The 22,860-nt window shown below is 38.7% G+C and overlaps 1 long non-coding RNA gene across 3 annotated transcripts; it reads right to left on the bottom strand.

The window, feature by feature from the left end:
- Positions 1–1,640: 1,640 nt before the first annotated feature.
- On the bottom strand, positions 1,641–7,083 carry LOC144318601 (uncharacterized). Of its 3 annotated transcripts, none has more exons than XR_013384665.1 (5): positions 6,992–7,083; positions 6,364–6,598; positions 3,384–3,486; positions 2,788–2,922; positions 1,641–2,069 (listed from the first exon to the last, which is right to left on the bottom strand). It is a non-coding gene; the product is annotated as an uncharacterized LOC144318601 (long non-coding RNA). The 3 variants fall into 3 exon arrangements; XR_013384654.1 differs by having other exon boundaries at positions 6,364–6,498; positions 6,992–7,082; XR_013384657.1 differs by lacking the exon at positions 2,788–2,922 and having other exon boundaries at positions 1,642–2,069; positions 6,364–6,498; positions 6,992–7,082.
- Between the last annotated feature and the right edge of the window lie 15,777 nt (positions 7,084–22,860).

Here is a 22,860-nt window from a genome sequence, read left to right as displayed (position 1 = left end):
TTGGCCAATTATTAACAGATGTCAGCAGCTCTGTGTGGAGAAGGATTCTGAGGCTGTGTCTAGGCTCATTTGGAAAATGTATGGGAACTGCAAATAATGCCTTTCATGAGTTTGTGTGTGCGTGCGCCTTTGACAGGGAGGTCACAGAAGGGCCACTGCAGCAGTACCACAGTTTAGATTTTCTTCCTCTTCTATATACATGTTAGGCCCTCTGAATTCCTTAGTATTCTCTGATGATCCCTGAGTCTTTCTGCTTCCTAGTATCTTCCTTTAATTGATCAACTCTTGTTCACTCTTCAAGACGCAGCAAAAATGCTCCTGCATCAGTTATTCTTTCCTCTTTATGAAGTTTATAAAGTGTATTTTGGCTCAAAATACACAGAATTATAGCCATTGACATAAATGTGCCAATAAGCTGGGTGCTACTTGATAGTGGGAACTTTGTTTAATGCAAGTTTTTATCTCTGGAGCCTAGAAAAGTGTTTATTGAGTAACAGAGACCTGTTCTTCCACAAAGAAAGGAACAGAAAGAATAGGAAAGATAGAAGTGTTCTCTCTCCCAGGAGTCAGTGTTACTCTGCTTGGTATCTGAGGAACCAAAGTTTCACTTCCTATGAAAGGGATTTCAAGCTTCAAAGAGAGGGTGGGGTAGCTTCATGAAAGAAGCATCTTCTCCACTTTTCCCATACTCACCAGGTATAATACTCCAGTCCCTTGATCAAAGCAAGACTTGGTCTTTCATTTTTAATTTTCCTCAAGTTTCTGGTGAGCCTTTGTGTTTGCACGAACTCATTTCTGTGTGTCACATTTGCCTCTTTGCCCTCAGATCCATCCTCTGTCTTCCCCTGCTCTGGTCTGAACTCTAGGAAGCTGATACCAAGAAATCATATTTTCCATTGGGTTCAGCCAATGGCAGGCACTTGGGGAAGATATATGCAAGGGAGAAAGAAAATGCCAGGGTATTTCTCTTTCTTTTCCTCTCTGCTTTGGGCAATGTATCTAGTGGTAGCTGCATTTCCTCCACATCCCTTGCTCTCCCTGAGCAGTGCCCCTTGGTGTTTCCAGCTCTCCAGGGGTGAGAGCCCCCCGGGGCACCAACTAGGATAACACCACTTCCCCCTTTCTTTGTCTTCCCATCTCTAGCAGTGAGAGCAATTCCCTGTAGTTTTTTTTTTTCTTTTTTCTTTTTTTTTAAGGTTTTACTTATTTATTCACACAGAAAGAGAGGCAGAGATACTGGCAGAGGGAGAAGCAGGCTCCATGCAGGGAGCCCGGTTTGGGACTCGATTCCAGGACCCCAGGATCACACCCTGAGTCGAAAGCAGATGCCCAACTGCTGAGCCATCCAGGAATCCCTCCCTGTAGTTGCTAATCCCTCCTATTGGCTCTTTCATCGATTTTAACACTTTTGTTACTAATTCCCCTATATTAAAGTCTACTTGATGAATTATCTGGTGTAGATTCTGTTTTCCTAACATGGCACTGACTGATGCACTATGCTGAGCTGTTCACATTTGCTATCTTCTTCTTATCGAATGGGAACACAGAGCATTATAATATTTACTATTCACTATAAAGGGTATATCATAATAGGACCACAGGAACATAGTGAGAGGTACATCAGAGGGAAGAGCACACTGAGGAGTCTGTTCAAAGTCTTTACTAGGTATTGGACCAAGGGAAAAAATTAAAAGGATACAATTTGTCCTGAGCTTAAGGACTAAGATGCAAGGAAACTATTTATAAATATAAATATATATTTATAAATTATCTTTCCCAGAGGAAAACTATTCATGCAGAAACTCAAAATGGTCCCATCCTTCTGCTACAACTTTTGAAACCACTGGCTTATTGCTATGCAAATTAAATAAAATAGAGAAGAAACTCCAGAAACTTCTCAGATCTTTCTCCCTTTGTTGTAGAAAGCAATGGAGCAGGACACAAATTGAAGAAGAAAGTCCTTTATGTGTGTTTCACATTTGCCTTCATGTCTTCATACCCCAGGGCAGAGATCCTCTCAGTTGCAGGTGGGATGAGACAGAGCCCATTGCTGTGTAGATGCTGCAAACCTGATGGAGAAAAACCAATTAGGCCTTTCTGCCAACCCCATCTCAGTGGTAGTTAAGACAGGGAGGGAAGAAGAAAAAACCCACAGCAGACAGCCCGTGCCCTGTTTCAGTCCTCACAATTGGGTTTTCAACTGAAGGGTAGGGCCCGGAAATGAATATAATTTGCAGCTGCATACCAGAGGTGACTAAAAAGCTCAAGCACAAAATGAAAAGCTCAAAAGCTTTCGGGCCTCAATCCAACTCAAATCATTACCAAAATTGCCAACCAATTCCGGAGCAGTGGAACAAAGTAAATGAGAATGACAGAATTTTTTTTCTTTTGAATGAAATTTCAACATACCATTCCACAAGGTTTATTTTTCTTGTTTAATTATGTTATTATTTGTTATATAAATTGTAAGCATTTTTATCTGAAGATTCATTCTCCCATTATTAAGCCAACACTTTTTCTCTAATATTTTTAGTCCACCATTGGTCCTTTTCTTTTTCAGACACACCAAATAGACCTAAGTTGGATTTCTGCATTTTGTTTCTTATAATCTACAATTTTCCTCTGAAATTTCTTGTATTTCTTTATCTTCTTCCTGCTTTTCTTTCAGAGTCTCTTAAGCTTGTTCCTTCTTGGCTGATTTAGATTTCTGTCATATAGATCCTTATACTCCTCTAACTTATAATCTAATTCATTTTTAAGTTCTATGATGATGATATTTCCCCTTACTTTCAGTTCCTTTATATTTTATTCTGTTGTCTCTTCTCTGTAGGAGCTTTCATATGTTTCTCTGTCCTTATTTTCTGATCAGTCATCTTTGAAAGAATTACACTTTTGCTGGACCTGCTATTTGCTACCAAAAATCTAACAAATAGGAAAATAACAAAACAAATATTTCTTTAAGTTGATATACCTCAAAAAAGGGCCATTAATAGCAAGAGTAAGGGAAAGATGTTAGCTATCCTCAGCATCATCACTTCACCTATTTCTAGAATTGCTAGCCAATACAATTAATTAAGAAAGAAAAAGTCATTTAATTTTAGAACAGAACACAAGGATTATATTATTTTCAAATTACATGATTATATAGTGTAATGCATAGAAATCCCCAAAAGAATCATTCAAAAAAGTTATACAAACAGTAAGAATTTGATAAGATTATATAAACTTACAAAAAAGATTATATAATCACTATATATAGCTTCCCAAAATATGGAAAACACCCATTAGTTATGAGGAGGATCATTATTTCAATCAGAATTTAATAGTAGGTGAAAGATTTGTAAAAAGTTTAAATAATAATGAGAATTTTTTGACTCACATACCCAAAATGTCCAGAGGTAGAGCAGGCTTTATATGCTGTTCAATATGATGACACAGTGTTAATAAATATCCCGTTTCTGTCAGTCTCCCCTTTTCTTTTATGTCCTGCAGGAGAGATCATCTCTCATCTAACCACCAAATGAACGACCAGGGTTTGTTTCTAATTGACTAACTTTAGGTCACAAACCTATCAACAAGTCATTACAATGAAGGGCATTCCATGTATTAATTGGCTTTGGCCTAGATTATGTGGCCATCCTGAACCTGTCATTGTAGCAATGGGATGGAATTATTCACCTTTGGAGTTGGAGACAGGCAAAATCCCAACCAAACCTGCTCATTCATAATGGGGTAGGGTGGAAGAGATATTAAAATGATAACCAAAAAAAAATAAAATAAAATAAAATAAAATGATAACCACAGGAGGCACCTGGCTGATTCGGTCAGAAGAGCCTGTGACTCTTGGTCTCGGGGTCATGAGTTCAAGCTCCACGTTGGGTGTAAAGATTACTAAAAAAATAAACTATAAAGAAAAAAAAGAAGAGACCCACAGTTGATGATGATGACGATGATATACTGATGATGATACTATAATGATAATGCTGATAATGAGATGATGATGATGTTGACAGTACCAACAACAGCTAAATATACTGCATATTTAGCAAGGACCAGTCACTTTGCTAACCTCATTTTTTTTCTGAAGACTTTATTTATTCTTGAGAGACACACAGAGAGGCAGAGACATAGGCAGAGGGAGAAGCAGACTCCCTGCTGGGAGCCCGATGGGGGACTCAATCCCAGGACCCTGGGATCACATCCTGAGCCGAAGGCAGATGCTCAACCACTGAGCCACCCAGGCGTCCCATCTCATGAGGTTTAAATGCATTAAGCTCATTTGGTTCTTTGTAAATTAACTACTACTAAAGAGCTTGTTACCTAATAATAAATTAATTATTATTATCATGAAAGAATAGTAATAGGACGAGGAATAACAGTGGTAACAATACTGGTGGTAGTGATAGTATTGGGTGGGTAGGTACTGTTATTCTACTAATTATATTGGTGAGGGAACTGACACTTAAAGAATTTACATAATTATTTTAACATAAGTGAGGTTACATTAGTCTAAGATAACTTGCAGAGCTAAAATTCTAATGCTAGTCTGTCTGGCTCAAAAGTTAGTCCTAAAAGAAATACAGGATTTGTATATGAAGAAAAAATCAAGAGACAAAATATCTTAAAACAAAAGACTACCAGAACAGATGGAAAGTTACACCTTGGTCTTGAAAAGTAATTTAAAAGATTTAAATATTTATTTAAAAGATTAAAATATCATTTTGCAAAAATAAATAAATAAATAAATAAATAAATAAATAAATAAATAAAATATCATTTTGCTATAGTCACACTTAACTTTCTAGTGGAAGTGTGTGTGTGTGTGTGTGTGTGTGTGTGCGCGCGCGCCTGGTGGTATTTTGCTTTGTGAGTGAAGACAGAGAAAGTAACAGAGTATTTCATATACTCCTTTATACACCCAACGCTCCTACACTTAGGCAGGACTAGGTGACTGATTCTAGACCTGGGCTGTCCCATGTCATAGCTACTAGTCACGTGTGATTGTATAAATTACCTACTTATCTTTTCCTAAAACTTAAAATTCAGTTTCTCAGTCATATTAACAATACTTCAAGGGCTCACATTTCATTAGCTACAAATGGCTAATGGTTACCATATTGGATAGTGTAGAATATAGAACATTTCCACTATCATAGAAAGTTCTGTTGGACAGTGTTGTTCTAGACAATGAATTGTGAGTGGGGAAAACATGTCTCTGTAGCTCATACACAATTCTCCAGCTGCTCTCCTTTCACTCAGGGGACCAGGGAACTGAGGTAGTGGAGCTATGAAGCGTTAGAGCCTCAGGTAGCTTGGTGCCTAAGTCAATCTATGGAGCAAATCCTTTCCCCTGTCCCTCTCACACCAGCCCATGTGGGGCATATATTCGAAGTAAGAAATAAACTTGTGTCGTGTTAACACACTGGGATCTGGAAGTTGTTTGCTACCCTAGATAGACTACTCATTCATGACTAAGGCAAGTCCTAGTGACAGATATTATGAGGATGGGCTATGGACAAAGTAATTATAAACTGTAAATATAAAATAAGCATAAGGAATCATTTAGTAAAATTTTGGAGAAGATGGGTAAAAAGCAAGCTTGTGATATTTTAGATATTAAAATATACTATAAAGTTACAACAATTGAGAGAGTGCAGGAATAGGCAGATCAATCGATGAAAGAGAACAGATGTGAGAATAAATCAAAATACAGTGTGAAATAAAGGTCTCATTTTCTAATTACCTGTGTTCACTCCGGTCTCCCTGTGGTGCTAACCAGGGTCTTAGAGTTTGAGGTGGAGGCACTTTCTCTATTTTTCTCAGAAGGCTTGCCCCTGATATAGAGCCATCTAGCAGGCAGGTCCACTAACACAATGTGCCTTTATGATTTTATAATCCCTTGGTCCCATCTTCAATGAAGTTCGTCTCCACCCTGTTTTCTCCTTAATTGTAATTGCCTGAGGCATTCTGCTAACTTATTGTCTGTTAACATTTCAATTCCTCAGAGTCCTACCCATACGGCCAATCCTCTTATCACCCTCACAGTTCATATATTTTGAATGAAGATGGAATTTATGCCTCACTTGGCACAATGCTCTATGAAACTTACAAACTTCTATTTTACCCTCATACATCTGAATCCTTCTGTCTGTGGTTGTTCACTTCTTCCCCATAGTGCTGAAATAGTTATTATATTCCATACAAAACATGTTCTGCATTTCATTAATCTCATTAACATTTTATGATATCTAAATTTGACCTCTTCTCTCTGACTATTCCTCTATTCATGAGCATATATACCTAATATAATAATAAATATGATATACTAATAGAGTCCCCACTACCCGGTAAAATTATGCTTACAATTTCAGTGATGATGTTGGTCCTCAATTTCCTTTGGCATATTCTATTCAAATGTAGTATCATCCACAAAGTCTAATCATAGTTTTCAGTCCAAATAATACCTGAATGTCCACCTGTCTTTATTTTTCCAATGTTCTACGGAGACAAACAGAACGACTACCCTTTGAGTGAAAGATTTTGGATTTTCACATCCTTCGGTACCTTAAAACAAGCACTAGACATATCAATCCGAATACTAAAAAAGAACAAAAATCCAGTTACTAGAAGAATAAAGGAAATAACATTCTTATAATCTAGAGAAAGGCCTTTGTGATACAAACACTAAAAATAAAGGAAAATACAGATAAATTTGACTGTGTAACCATTAGATATATGAATGGCACTAGCAAAAGCACCAACCAAAAAACTGCCTCAACACACAATACGTTTTGGCATAAAAGCTAAGTGATTCCGAATGAAAATGGGGTTTACCTTTCTTTAATGTAATAAAGTTTAGTATTTTGTAAGGAAAACTCAGAAAAAAAGATGACTGCTTCAGTAGAAATTTGGGCAAACCATCAAGTCATAAAGACACACGAAGGATGAGAATATATATATTCTCTCTCCATATATATACACACATACATACACATAAAGGTATCCAACACCCAGGCGACCGAGGAAATGAAAACTTGCAAATGGAGGCGGCGGCGGGGCCGGCGGGGGCGGCGGGGGCGGCGGGGGCGGCGGGGGCGCGGGAGGGCGGGAGAGGCGGGCTGCGAGGGGCGGGAGCACAGGGAGCGCGTGCACGTGGGCACCGCGGCTTACCACTTCCGGTTGGAGGGGCGGGCGCTGCCCTGGGGGCCGCCATGTTCTCCGCCAGCACGCGCGGCTGCGCGACGCCCGGGCCTCCGGCAGCCGGTGCCGCGTCTCAGGGCCGCGGCGTGGGCCTTGGGCGAGAACCGCGTGAGCGGGCCCCGTTCTGCGTGGCAGCCTGCATCGCCTCGGTCAAGCGCAGGACCACCAGCCGCTCCTGGGCCCGGCCCCGGCCCCGACCACGCAGTACATCCCCAACAACTACGACCCGGCGGGCGAGGAGAAGCGGCCCGTCTTGGAGGGCGCGGAGACGGGAGTTCCTCCCGGCGGGCCCCGGAGGACTGCGTGAGCCTCGGCCGGGCCCGACAGGGAGGATGTAGCTGTGAGAGGGGACGCCCGGGAAGGGCATCCGCGGCGCCGAGGCTGGGGGGCAGGGTGGCCGCAGGGGGCCTCGCCCGCGTTGGCCGCGTCCCCTGGCTCGCCCCCGGCGGAGGGGCCGGCGCAGCAAACCGGGGCGGCTTCGGGGGGCTCCGGGCAGGCAGTGCCTTCCAGCAAGCAACTGCACAGTAGAAATCTGTAGGACTGCTTGGAAGATTTTCTCAGGGGGGCGGCTTGCCAGTTGCTGGTTCCTGGTCTCCGCCGCGCTGCCCGTCCGAGTGGAGCTCACCGAGGGCCGAGACGCCCGGGTCGCGGCCATCACGGCACCCGCTGCGGCTCCATCCCACCGCGCTTCCCTGCGGCAGCCTCCTGAAAGGCCTTTCTTTGGCCCTGTCGTCCCGCCTTGGGAATTCCCCGTGCTGCCTTCTCGAAAGGGAGACTCAGAGCTGCTCGCGGTGCGTGACTTGTACTTTCTTGCAGTTGCCGATGGCTCAGTTTAGGGCTCGCGTGTGTTTGTGACCTGTGGGTTCTGGGGAGGGTGAGTCCTCAGCACCGTACTCCTTACCTGTGGTTTGTGTGTTGCTATCTCATCTCAGAGTGATGGGTACAAACATACTTTGTGGTAATAACATAAGTTGAAGTCATGAACTAGTTGGTGTGCACTTAACTGGTTTTTACTTTTTTTTTTTTTTTTTTTTTGAGATTTTATTTATTTGACAGAGAGCACAAGCAGGGGGAGCAGCAGACGGAGAGGGAGAAGCAGGCCCCCTCTGAGCAGGGTCCCAGATTGGAGCGGGGCTCCATCCCAGGACCCTGGGATCATGACCTGAGCTGAAGGCAGACACTTAACCCACTGAGCTACCCAGTCGTCCTGGTTTTTACTTTTTTAAATCAATTTTAATTTTCAAAGCAATTTTGGGTTTGCAGCACAGTTGAGCAGAAGTCCGAGTTCCCCTACACCCATCACCCCCAAACACATGCAGGTCCTCCTGCACTAACCACATTCCACCCCCCCTCCCAGAGTGGTACATTCATGATCATGGCTGAATCAACGTTGATACATTACAGTCACCCAAAGTCTATGGTTTATGTCAGGGTTCACTCATGGAGTTGTACACTCTGTGGGTCTGGACAAATGTATAATGACATGTATTCATCATTATGGTGCCATAGAGAGTATGTTTACCGCCTTTAAAATCCTCTGTGTTCCTCCTGTTCATCCCCTGCACCCTAACCTGTGGCTACCACTGATCTTTCCAGAGTGTCATGCCGTATGCTACCGTATGCTACTTTTTCACACCGCTGTCACCTACTAACATGCTGCATTTAAGGTTCCTCTACGCCTCTTCGTGGCTTGATAGCTCAGACTTTTACCTTTTGGGAAAAAAAATATTCTTTACCCCAACTGCCTTTTTCTTTAGCAAAAATTCCCAAGTTTAATGAAAAGCTTGTATTACAGAAAACATACATATATATATATATATAATAAAGAGAACATTCTAATGAACCCAAATGTATCCATCACTCAGCTCCAGGTGTAACTAGTTTCTTGCCAGTTGTTTGATTTATCATTTATGACAGCGTCATGGGCATCGTAGCACTTCTCCTAAAAACTGTTCAGTGTATAGTTCAAAGTTCCTTAGGAAAAAAAGGAAAGAAAACCACAATACCATAGCATTCCTTAAAAAACCTTAACAGTGATTCCTTAATATCATCAAATATCAAGGCATGCCATATTTCTCCTATTATCACACGTATGCAGAGAGACATATGCAAATACCTATCCATATACATTTATGTCTAAGGATTTGTAGATTTTCCAGGTCGTTTGGGTCAGATCCGACATGTGGCCTATACATTGCAGTTGATGGATCTGTTAAGCTTCTCTGGGTCCATAAGTCCTCTTAAGGTTCCTTCTTCTCTTTATTTTTCCCTAATTTTTTGTTGAAGGCATTGGACCATTTCACCTATAGCTTCCCACGGCCTGAATTTTGATGATTTTATCCCCTTTTATTGTTAACTGTGTCAGGCTGACCTTCATGATTCCTGCCAACTGGTAATTAGGATGTCAGGTTTTGTCAGATTCTAGTGTGGGGTTTGTGAGGGTTTTGTTTTGTTTTTGCTTGTTTGGGAAGAAACAAGACTTCCTTATAGGCGATGGAAGACTTCCATTGAGATTGTGTAATTTCTTTTTCTCTCTCTGTGATGTCAGTAGCCCTTTGAATCATGGGGGACTGCCAAATGGCAGCATTCTGTTTCTGTCCTTTGCTCCTTCGTACATTAACTGGACTGCTTCAGTGAAGAGAAGCTTATACCGCGTTTCATTGTTCCCAAGTACATTGTATAAGACAGGCAGAATGGGAAGGTTTTCAATAAGATGATCCCTCAGTCTTCCAGAAGCGACTTTTTAAAAAATATCATTTACGCATCATGGATGCAGACATATATGGTGCGTTTCTGTTTCTATCTATTTGTGCTGGGGGTGGGGAGGAGGATTAATCCAGGTTGACTGCCAAGCCCCTTTCACATGACCATGGGACGTTGATGGCCTTCTGGCGTGACAAGGTGTTCCAGGCTTGTCTTGTGCGTTTCTTGACCTCGATCTGGTTGCACCGTTTCTCTAAGGACCCCTGATGTTTAAAGACTACAGTCTGGGTGCTAGAGCTGCTTGCTGTCCATTGTTTTTAGGCCTCTTCAGAGACAGAGTTGGGAAGGATGTGTTTTGGTAAAGGTAAAATCCATCGTGAGGTGATAAGGATGGAACCCATTCAGGGCTGCAGGACATTGACCTCGTCTGTCTCTGCTTGTATCTGCTTTCAACTGCATGGCAAGTCCTCATGAACCACTGCCCACTGTATTTGTTCCTTTGGTGAATCCCACAGTGTGCAGAACGATACTGTCACCACTGTTCCCACAAGGTAATGACTGAAGACACTTTGGTTGTTTAGAGTTCTTTTCACCTTTAGGGCAGGGTGTGGATGTAAAACCCGTCAGGGATGTCCAGTCACGTCTCTGTGTCTTAAGGTCACTTAGAAGAGTTCCCCTCTGTCTGCTTAAGCCACCACCCAGGTATGCAGTTCATTTGTTTTATTTTACTTCTGATTTTTAGGGATGGCTTTATTTTATTTTGTATTTTTACTATGTAAACATTCACAAGGCTCCAAGTTAGGCAGGCTTGTATACAGCAAGGTATACTCAGAGAGCTCGTATCCTGTCTCCTTTACTTATTCTCTTCTTCCCCCGTAGGCAACCTCTATCTTTATGGTTTATCATTTCATTTTTTAATAAAAAATACAAATAAATATGTATACATATTTTTAAAAACCTTAAAAATGATAAGGTAGTATTTCTAGCTTTTCCCATAACACTAAAATTTTAGAAGAAAGACCAAAACCCAGGGATCAGAGTGAGGTGAAAAAGACAGTCATGCTGGTGATAGGTGTCAGATGTCACAACTTTGGAAACAGTTTTTCAAATATGTCCTAAAGTTTAAAAGAGCTTTGCATTTCATGTAACAATTGTAGTACTTGAAATTTATGGCAAGGAGATAATCCCAGAAGAGTGCTGCAGCATTGTTTATACCAGCAGAAATCTGGAACCACTCCATCTGTACAGCAAGAGGAGGCTAGATAAAAGGTGGTGGTAAAGACTTACAATGGAGTACTTTCCAGGCACCTAAAATGATGATGCATATCTATATTCATTGACATGGAAAAAAGGTCCAAGTCATATTACTGAGGAAACAAAAAAGTTGGGTTGTATCTACGTGTATATCAACCCGTTTATGCAAAATTACGTATTGAAAGCTATCTGTTACATGTATGCATAAAAAGATGAATGAAAGAAAGTTTATTGAAATAGCAATTATTACCGCTAGTTGGTGGGATTTCAGATGATTTTTAACGTCTCTTTTGTACCTTCCTGGATCATATTTTATTAAAGTTTATGGCGTATCTTCGTCTGTTATAATAAAAATCATTCATGTAAATAAAAAATAAGAACAAAGACAATTATGAATACCATATAGCAACCGGAAAAATATTTATGATACTGATGAGAAAAAAATCATAATAGAGTTACATCTGCACAATGATTGTATCTTAAAAATATGTGAGTTTACTGGCAAGGAATAGAAAAGAGTTTTTTTAAAAAACAGGAGTAAATAATGACTGTTTTTGAAGTGACACAGTCGATTTTTCTCATAAAAAATGTCAGCTTTGTTCCACTACTTGCTCAATAAATATATTTTAATTAAATTTAAGTATATTAATAAATAGGTGAAACCTAAATAAAGGAAGAAAGGCAGATTGATAGCAGGTGCTACTGGTTTGGTTGGTGAGAAAGAAAAGTGACCAGAAGAGAGTTGCAAACTGCAGGCAATTTGGAAGAGACATGGCATAGTTATGAAGTTTATAACTTCAACCACACCCCCAAATCAGTCTATGGCAAAATTTCTTTCTCAGAATATTTAAAATAGCATTGATATAGAGCTAAAATGGCCAAAGAAAATAGCAACTCACTTTGTACCCTTTATCTGAGGCTCTTGGTCAAAAATATTTCCAATAATGATGACCACAGAAGAAACACTGCATATGTTAATTTAAATTTGTGTCAACATGAAGCTCTTCAACATAGCCTTGGTCTCATAGAGTTGCCTACAAATTAGTTCTGACTCACTATGGACTTTTCCAGTCTAATTAGACAAACCCTGCCAGACCAGCCCCTTCTTATGCCCATATCTGGGAACTCTGTTAATGAAATATCCAATGGATGTCCACACATATCTAATAGTGTTATGAATGCCTCTGGTTAAAGGCCCCTTAGGATGGAAGAAGGGCTTCCAGGTTCTCCATGAAGATCATCCCGGGGTTTAGCAGACACAATCATCAGAGAAGGCTTTGTACCAGACATGACATTTTCTGCATATTTCAAGCTTTTGAGCCTAGGAGAATCTGAGAATTAATCAGATGGAATCCCAGCCTCCAGATCCAGAAGGATGCTTCTGGTTTCATGGGGACTGAATGCACAGCTACTGTGAGATGATAGCAAGAATGCATTTATCTCTGACAGCTCAGGCTCTTGCCTCCAACAAGGAGAATCAGGAAATTGCAGAAGCCGTGGAAGCTACCAGAGATCATACAGCCGTCACAGCCCTATGAGCTGCCTCAAGGGCACTTGCAGGGAAACTTTTTGGAATTTGGGTGAGTGAGTGAGTGAGTGAGCAAACTGACAGGAGTTCTTGGGGCTCCCACTTCTTCCATCAAAGCAAACATACTGCACCTGTTCTACAGGTCGGACTTCCCATAGGACTTGGTTTGAGGTGTGCGGGCAAACTGTGAAAGACACTGAAGTGGACCAAAAAAATCACTGGGCATCCTCAGTTAAAAACAGGATGTTGGGGCACCCAGGTGGCTGAGACAGTTATGGTTCTGCCTTCAGCTCAGGTCATGATCCCAGGGGTTCCTGCTCAATGGAGAGTTTGCTTCTCCGTCTCCACCCACCCCTGCTCTTGCTCTCTCTCTCAAATAAAATCTTTAGAAAAATAATTAAATAAAAACAAGGTGTTGTCTAAAACATTTTCTGAGCTATCTGATTCTATTAGGACTCTGGGCCTTTCCTTGTCTCTGATCTACTTTATAATTTGTAGATAGCTGAGAGCACTGCAAATGGTCCTTGTCCACAGACATGCAAATTCTGTCCAGGAGGGACAATTGATCCACTCTCCCCTAAAAAAGGACAGTTTTGCATCTTTTTGTAAATTAATTTCCACATTCCTGATCCAACAATCAAAGTGCGATAATTCATCTTCATTGAACCAGTTTTAACATCTTACTGGTTCTCTCATTACTTAATGAGTTAAATAGATTCTTTGACACGTGTTCATTTTGTATTTGTATGAGAGACATGATTTTACAATTAAAAAAATACTTTAAAGAATAATATTGAAACAGAGTCTAGCCTCAGTCTCCATGTTTCATATGTGAAGGAACTGAGGCCCAGGAAAGTGAAGTGAGGAGCAAAGAAGTATCAGCTCAACTTTCCTCACCAAAATAATCCTCCTTATTAAATGTACAAAAGGAACATGTGATGCTGTTTACTCACTCATGCTGTGGAGAGATGAATCAATCATACTACTCCATATTTTATGATATATATACACTAACATTTAGGCTGAATTACTAGCAAAAGATGCTAGAATCGCAGGGACCAGATTTAATGCCCAACCTTCCGACTTCCAAGCATGACTCAGGCAAATCACCTTTTCTTGCCTCAGCTTCCTTGTATGTAAAGTGGAGATAACAATACTACTTTCCTCTTAGGACTGGTATAGCATTAAATTGGATAATGTTCAGCAAGCACCTGAAACTGCCTGGCACTATTATCATCCACGCTAGTCTAAGACACAGTTTGCTTTTAAAGGAGTTATCATCTTGAAATGCACTAATACAAAATACAGGGATACCTGGACTTATCCCTTGGGTGCCATTCTCAAAAGCTGTAACTAAACTAAAGTGTTATATGCTGAATTCTATTTTAATGCTATTAAGGCACCTCTTGTTTACAGCAAAGTATGCATAAATTACTTGATGGAATTAACAATTTTGTAGCACTTCTAGCTACCCTCTGATTTATTACTGGATTTTAATAAATAGTTTTAAGACAGACTCAACCTACATACAGGAATGCATTGTTATTGGCTGAGAGCAACAGTTCTAGGAATGTCTTTGTATGGTTAATACTATGGATTATGTGCCCAAATAGCCTGATTTTAATGTAATTTTGGCAAGAGTTTAGTAAAATCAAATATATTATTGGTAATTAAACTTTGTTTAATAAAGAATATCATCTTCCAGTTTCACATAAAATTATTCTATTTAATCATTACATATTTGACTGTATTTTTCTCAACACATTACTAGTCCCTACAAGCATCCAACCCCAATGTTTGTACATAATGGATATTTAACAAATGTTGTTAAATAATCTATAATCTATTGTACATTGTATTTTATGTCCTACTGGTAACATATGCAGTTGTGACCTGAACATAAGAACAGGAGCTCGGCATTTGTTCTTCCTGTGAGCAGGGACGCTTCTTGATCTTTTTTTTTTTTTTTTTTTTTGTTCTTTCATTATTGTTCTTGCCTCCAAACTCCCCTTTACTGTGCAGTTTTAGGATGCTCTATAATTAGAAGCCAGCCAGGCATCAACTACTTCCTCTGGGCAAGTTTGTGCCTTAACACCTCTCAGTGACCTTCCATGCTAATTAAACTACGTGTGAGAATAAAGAACATTGGTACTTAACTGAAATAAAAAGCAATTAAATGGAAACATTTGGAGATGATTGTATGTTAATAAGAAATCTTAATCAATGTGAATACCTATGAGACTAACAGATGCACCTTTGAAGAATTCATATTTTCTAATAAAAAAAAATACAAACTCCCTTGTTTCCTGACATGTGCACAAGCTCATAAAAGTCTGATTTGTTTCAGAGACAGAAGGAAAAAAAAATTACTGTCTCTTTTATTTTCTTTGTAGTTTTCTAGAAATTGCTAAACTATCCCTGAAGCATAGTTTACTTTCTCAAAAATAGTAATTAAGAGTACTCTAAATTTTTTCCAAGAAATCTAAATTTGGGTTTCTTATCTTTCTAAACCTCAGAAACACAGTAATGTGCATTGTAAGTGAAGAAATAAAATAGATTAAATGAAGAAAGTTTAGATCAAGAGGTAGCAAACTATAGTCACAGGCCAAATGTGGTACTTTTTCTTTCTATATAGTCCATCAGTTGGGAATGGTTTTTACATTTTTAAATAGTTATTTAAAAAAAAAAAACACACAGAAGAATATGAGATGAGGACCAAACTGAAATATTTACTATCTAGCCCTTAAATGAAAAGGTATACCAATCCCTCATTTAGAAATGAGGAACTGGAGGGGCACCTGGGTGACTTAGTTGATTAAGCATCCAACTCTTGGATGGGTCCTGAGATAAACCCCAGCTCAGGCTCCATGATAAGCAGGGAGTCTGCTTGAGATTCTCTCCCTCTCCTTCTGCTCCTCCGCTGCTCATGCCTGCATGCTTTCTCTCTTTCTCTTTCTCTCCCTCCCTCTAAAATAAATAAACAAATCTTAAAAAAAAAAAAAAAGGAAATGGGGAACTGGAAATATTAGTGCAACCTATGTACATAAAAACTATCCTTAAAAAAAAAAGACTATCCTAATTGACAATAAGATGAGTTAAAAGTATGGATTGAAGAAGTTTAAATTTAATTTACTCATTAAATAATGGATTAATCCAATAAATATTTATTTAAATCCAAAAATGTGGCAAGGAATGTTCACACAGTTAGCTCATTTACTTTTTACAAACACCTTAGGAGGTATTCCACACCCCCGTTCTCCTATGAGGAACTAGAACCAGGAGTAATTAAGTACACTGCCCTATGTCACCCCATGACTAAAGCTGGTTTATCTTTGATTCCAAAAACTAAAAGATTGTCACTGTGTCATACCAGCTTTGTTACTGTAAAGAACATGGAGGAATGCTTTTAATGGCCACTAGAGTTTAAGAACTTGTTTTGATTAACAGATAAAAATGATTTGAATTAAACATTACATTTTAGTATAAAACGAATGCTTTGGGGATATTGAAAACAATTTGTTTCTTAAGTAAGACATTTTCCCACAAGTTTTATGCACTATGAATTATCTTTTCAAATATTCTCCTTCTCCTATTCCCCAGACATGTAGGGTACACTTAAAAGCATTTGACAAGGTTCAAATTAATACATTTTCTGAATTATCCAATCCAAATTAGTGAGGGTATTCATATCAACCACAAGAATTATAGTGCTTTATATAATCCATTCAAGGCATATGACCCTGAATAGAGTAACGGCAACAATGCTTCTGACCCATAAATAAGTTTCATCATCCACAAATATAGAAGAGGATTAGTAACAATCATAATTCTCTGATTTCTGCAATCACTTTGCTAGTTTGCAAACTATGATTTCAGACAGAAAGATCTTGGATTAACTCTCATTACATTAAATAAAGATTTGTTTGTTGATAGGAGAAAGTAGGGTGTTGAGAAAATTTGTCCAGATAAATTGAACATACTATGCTCCAGGATACTGTATTTTGGGTTTACATGAACTTCTCATAAATATTCACAGACCTCTTAAAAGACCAAAGAATATTGCATATGATATGCCTAAAAGTAAATCTCATCTAATGTTGACAAAGGGAAATTTCAGTTGGTAAAATGACGCATTATTCTTCTCCACTTTAATTCAACAAGTTTTTCCCCTATTTTTTATTAAATTTGTTTACTATTATATTGTTTATATTCATGTTTTCTATGTGTACAGTGTGCTAGACTTGTACAAAACAATATGAAAGAAGTTCTTCAGGCCCTCTGGAACCTTAGAATTGACTGCAGGAGGCAAGTAATACAATATTTTGTTGATTCTAAGTTTACATTTTTTTGTAATCAAATTAAGATTACATTTTTCAATGTTGCCATCTCAAATTTTAAGATATGTTGTACGGTTGTTGCTATCGACCAGGTTAAACTCAGGATGTAGTTGTCATTGCCTAAAAGTGTTCAACACTTGGTCCTCACTATTCATATTGTCATCATTTCAGTTAAATCACGTGCATGGTTGGTGCTACATGGAGTGAGTCTAATTACACTTAGAATGTCTTAAAAATATTACCATGTGTTATAGCATTAAAATGAAAAATCTCTGCAATGCATAAAAATGCACTGAAACCAGACATAAATTTTACACAAATTAAGCAAATAATTGTTTGGGGGAAATTTTCATACCTTTTTACAATTCCATATTTTATTATAAAGTGAAAACATAAATATGTTATTGCACCTCTGAAAAAGGAAAATATGCCCAAAAAGGTAATGTATTTGTGTGTATGTGTATAAAGGATTGCCTATTTTATACCAGGCAATGCAAATCAGAGCAGGAGATATTGCCAAATCCCTTAAAATAGATAAGAGAAATTTCAAAACAGCAGGACGCTACCATGACTATTGTTAAGGAATTATAGAATGCATGGTTTAAGTGGAAGCATTTTCTTCTTTCTTTCTACATGACATATAAAATAATGTTGTCTCAGAAATCAATGTTATCTGAAATCTGATGAAATATGGTACTTAGAAAACTGTAAACGGTGATGCAAGGCAGTTTGCATCAAAACCAAAATGAATGGTTTAAAGAGTGCAGAACTTTGATGGAAGCCTAGGAAAGCTTTCAAATGAAAGCAGGAGCTGAGTTTTGTGATAAAGACAAGTTGGAATTTAAAAGTGGAAGTAAGGGACACCTGGGTGGCTCAGCAGTTGAGTGTCTGCCTTTGGCTCAGGTCATGATCGCCAGGTCCTGGGATCGAGTACCGCATCAGGCTCCCCACAGGGAGTCTGCTTCTCCCTCTGCCTATGTCTCTGCCTCTCTCTGTGTCTCTCATGAATAAATAAAATCTTTAAAAAAAAAAAAAAAAGCAGAAGTAAAGGTGAAAGTGTTCCAGGCAAGACAAAGATTATAAGCACATATCCGGAATGAGATCAAGTCTGATACATCCAGGGGCAGGCATAGACATAAACTTAGCTATAACAAAAAATAATATTTTGAGAATTGTCACAGGACTAGATGTGAAGCTTCCTAACAGTCAGACTAAGGAATTCAAGTCATACACTTGGAGATCATATGATCGTTATTTCTCCTTTATTTGGGAAGAATACTGGGTTTTGAATTCTAGGTTGGCTTTTTTTTTCTTCCAGTAGTTTAAACATACTAGTCCATTATATCCTAATTGCTGTTTTTCTGTTAGGAAGTTATCAATATGTTGTCCTTGATGCTTTGGAGGTAATGTAGTTTTTTCATATTTATCTAGCTTGATATTTACAGGCTTTTCTTAGTATTTTTTAAAATTTTATTTTATAGAGCATGAGTGTCAATGGGGAGGGGGGGCAGAGGGAGAGGGAGAGAGAACCTTAAGCAGGCTCCATGCTTGGCACAGAGTGGGGGCTTGATCTCACAACCCAAGACCATAACTGAGCTGGAACCAAGAGTCAGATGCTTAACTGACTGTGCCACCCAGGTGCATATTTTTAGACTTTTTAAAATATCAGTTGAAGTCTTCAGTCAGTTTTGGAAAATTATTGACCATTACCTCCACTTCTGCCAAGACTTCTTTCTCCTTTCCTTCTGGGACTCTAATTACATGTAAATTGGACTTTTTACTCTGCCTCACAGGTATTTAACTGTTTTATTTTCCCTTCTGTTTTTCCTCTGTGCTTCAGTTTAAATCTTTTGTCATGACCTTTTAGTTTACCAGTCCTACCTTCTGGTGTTTAATCTGCTTATTAAATCCATTTATTGAGATCTTAATTGAGGATATTATATTTTTCAATTCAGCAAGTTCCACTTGATTATTTTGCATAGATTCCAATTCTCCAATAAAATTATCCATCTTCTGTTTTCTTGGACATTCCAATCATACTCATTCTCACGTCATTGATAATTCCAATATCTAGTTCACCTGTGAGATTGTTTACATTGTCTGTTTTGTGTCATTATTGTTCTTGTCTTCGATTTTCCCTGTATAACCCTATTATTTAACAATCCTAGTAGCTTTTGATTGAGTGCTAGGCATTATTATTAGCAACTATAAAAGTTCTGGATGATGTTATCATTTTCCCAGCAGAGTTCCATCTCTTCTTTGCTGGACAGAGTGAGGGTGATTTCTCTTAATCCAATCAGGGAGTGAGCCAAATTAAGGTTGCACTGCTCTTAAGCAATACTCAGTATATTTGTGGCTTGTGTTATTCTTAAAGTTTAGTGTGCTGAGAATTTCCATTGAGAACTTGATTGATTCGCCAGGCCCCCAAACCCTGGCAGGCCTGAAATCTAACCTCTGTGTTCTGTGACACTGGAAATTTCTAATCTACATTTTAGTTATTTTCAGATTTAATTTGTAGCATAGTGTAGCTTCAGTATTTGGTAAATGTCTTGGGAACAAAACTGGTATGTGTTTGAAAATACTCAAGATTCTAGTTTTGTGTCTTTAGTCATTTTAGATCGCCAAATGGTATAATGTCTCTGTCCTCCAAAGTGGTCCTTTGCCTGGGCAAAGCTCATCTGTTTTTGGCCTCTTGCCATGTCAGAACCTAATAATGAATTCTAGTAACACTGGTTACAGATTGTTTGCTCAACTCTCCACAATTCACCTCTCTCTGGACTCTTGGATTCTTTAGCCTAATTTCTTCAAAAGCTCACTGGTGCCTTTATATCCAATATTTTTGCATTTTATTTGCCTTTTCTATTTATTCTTTAAAAGATTGTTGGCTTACAGAAAACTAATATATTTTACTTGGATATAGAATTCTCAGATCTATAGGTCCCTAAGCAAGAGACTGTTATGTTATAATAAACTTGTTATTTGCTACAGGATAAAAGAAAATAAACTGGGAAAGATGGAACAGACCTTGACAAATGTGGTCATGGCAGAAATTGAAAGGAAACTTGAAACTCTGAGAGCATTCTTCCTAATCTTTAAAACACCTCCAAGGTAGATATTCTTGGCCTCGTTTTATAAATGAACAAAAACATAAAAAGACTTAGACATGTATTTTCCAGCTCCAAAACCTATACATCTTCTGTTTGGCACAGTGGAGCTTAGTCTGAACTGGCTCTGCCATCACTAAGCCTCAATTATTTGACCTGTCAGATGAGAATAATAATGTCTGTTTCATAGAATTATGGTCAAGGAAATGAATATACATGAAAGCACTTCATTAACTATAAAGAGGTCAATTTTTAAGGGAAACTGGAATTTGTTTTATCAGGTACGGTAAGAAACACACACATATAAATGGCTTCATGAAAAAGAAGTTGTTTACATTCACAGATTCTGAGAAACTGAAGGCATAGCAACATAGCATGGGGAAACACCAAGTTCCATCAAGTGGCAGAGGGAGTGAAGGGAGAATCTGGGCAAGAGCCCTTAGGATGGTTTCTCCAGGAAAAAATGAGTGATGTTGGGTAAGCAAGTTTGGGAGATTGGCTAGTCTAAATCATTTCAGTGGGCTCTGGGGTATAGGGTCTGTCCCTAGTTGTCTGGTACCTGGCCCTGGTGTGATTAGGGCAAGTGGACAGTGGTCCACAGCATGAGAACCCAATAAAGGAAGTGGTTGGGGGTATGGGCTCTAGATGTTTGTTTGCATATGAAAAACACACTCTCAGGTGAGTTCTTCCCTATTTCTAGGAATTAGCTAATCCTGAGAATAGCAGTCTCTCCAGGGTAAGCAAGGCTCCAAGATGTCAAAGCATCAAAATGAAGAAACAAAAGATTTCACACAGTATATAGATAACAGTGGCATCTATCATCCTCAAACACCAATATTCTGCTAACTCTGAACTCATGAGGAATAGTAAAAGATTCTAAAATTTTAAAATCCTGCCTGGGCACCAGTTTGGTGTCTATGATGACATGTGTACATAGATCCCTCATGGAGACTCCCATAGCTCAGGAAAAAAATGGAATCTCATGTTCCCATGAGTAAACATTATAGTGTCATCATTGATATTTTACTCATTAATTCAGTGCTGTTTATAAAATCCCTAAAATGTGATGTTGATGGCAATAGTATTTCAATTAATAAATTTAACATTCCAAGTTTATTTTCAAGCAGCTGTTCCTTATTATATGAATAATTATTTTCTAAGAAAAAATCATACCAGAAGCATATTTTTAAAATATACCACATTATACAGATTATCTCCATTATTTGTTTTTTATTGAATTCTCTACCCTGACTATAAACACATTTGCAATTTGAACAGTGCTCAACAGTGTTCAAACTAACAAATTAGCTTGCTTCTCAAACACAAATGCTTGTGGGGCATTTTTTGCAGTGTGGGAGTCTGTTAGCTTCAGATCTATTAAGAGAAGAAAAGTCCCCATGCTGTATAATTTTGTTTTCCTAAAAGGTGGGCAATTAAATGAAACAATTTCTGAATTGTATAATTTATTAGTGCAAAACCAAACCAATTTATTAGTGCAAACCAATTTATTAGTGCAAAACCATATATCGTAACAATCAACTCCCAAATATAAGGAATTCTATTCCAATTATTGGAATAACTAATTTTTTTTCAAAGACAGTGTAAGTACAATGTATTACATAATAAATAAAATTATCCTTTTGGCAGAGGGAGTAGATGGTGAGCACACAAGAATATCCTTTATTTTCCAAATCCTCCCTTAAAAACTGTATGTTGGGAGGAAATAGTTCTTATCTTATGTTTCCCCCACACAAAGAAAGTTCATATAGTGGAATTCCTTGCCTTCTCTGTCCTTTCCTCATTCCACCATCGGAAGAAGTTGAAGGTCACTACAATGATGGATGCATTTGGAAATAATATCTGGGTAATCTTCCCAGCTCAGCACTGTTTCTTCTTCCTCATGCTGGTGAGCCGATTGACAGAAAGCAAAACTCCTTTCTGCTCCTTTGTACCATGAAACTCTCCTGGCCAGCCACCTCTACCAGGAAGACCTGCAACCAGTGGGGGTAGGCTGCCTAATTCTGAGTTTACTGACCAAACTAGTCTGGTCATTATTGGTAATAAAGATGATATTTGGCAGGGGCAGGGGTGGTGGGGCACCTGGCTGGCACAGTCAGTTAAGCATCTGACTCTTGGTTTCAGGTCAGGTCATGATCTCAGGGTCATGAGATCAAGCCACACATTGGCTCTGTGCTCAGTGTGGAATCTCCTTAAGATACTTTCTCCCTCTGCCCCTTCCTGTTCATGCTCTCTCTCCTCTCTCTCAAACATATTTAAAAACCTTAAAAGAAAAATAAAGATGATATGTTGACCTCCATCTTTATTCTCTTATTTCTCGATTGTTTAGAATCTGGACAGAGGAGATGACCCTGTTCACTTAGAGACCTCCACATTAAAGAATTCAGTATCACTCCACTTCCATTGTATTTTAACATTAACAATATTTCTAGTACTTGTTTCTTTTGTGCCCTGTCATTGAAGTATGAACAAATGATACAGATTTATCCCATTTCCTTTCCACTATTTATTACCTTGACTAATGGACTAAGGATGCCTTGTTATACCAGTAGTTTCCTATTGGGGGTCTTAGAAGACCTGGAGCCCTCCGGAGTTTTCAGATGAGCTTTACAAACTGTGTTCAGGAGGGCATGGGGTTGGGAAGTAGGAATATTGGAGAAATTAGAGTGAGAAGATGGAGACTCCAGGAACCTCACCCCAGCTTCAGAAAGAACAG

The sequence above is a fragment of the Canis aureus genome, chromosome 1, assembly GCF_053574225.1.
Source record: "Canis aureus isolate CA01 chromosome 1, VMU_Caureus_v.1.0, whole genome shotgun sequence".
In the NCBI taxonomy this organism is placed as follows: domain Eukaryota; kingdom Metazoa; phylum Chordata; class Mammalia; order Carnivora; family Canidae; genus Canis; species Canis aureus.
This window is presented reverse-complemented; position numbering and strand designations above follow the sequence as displayed.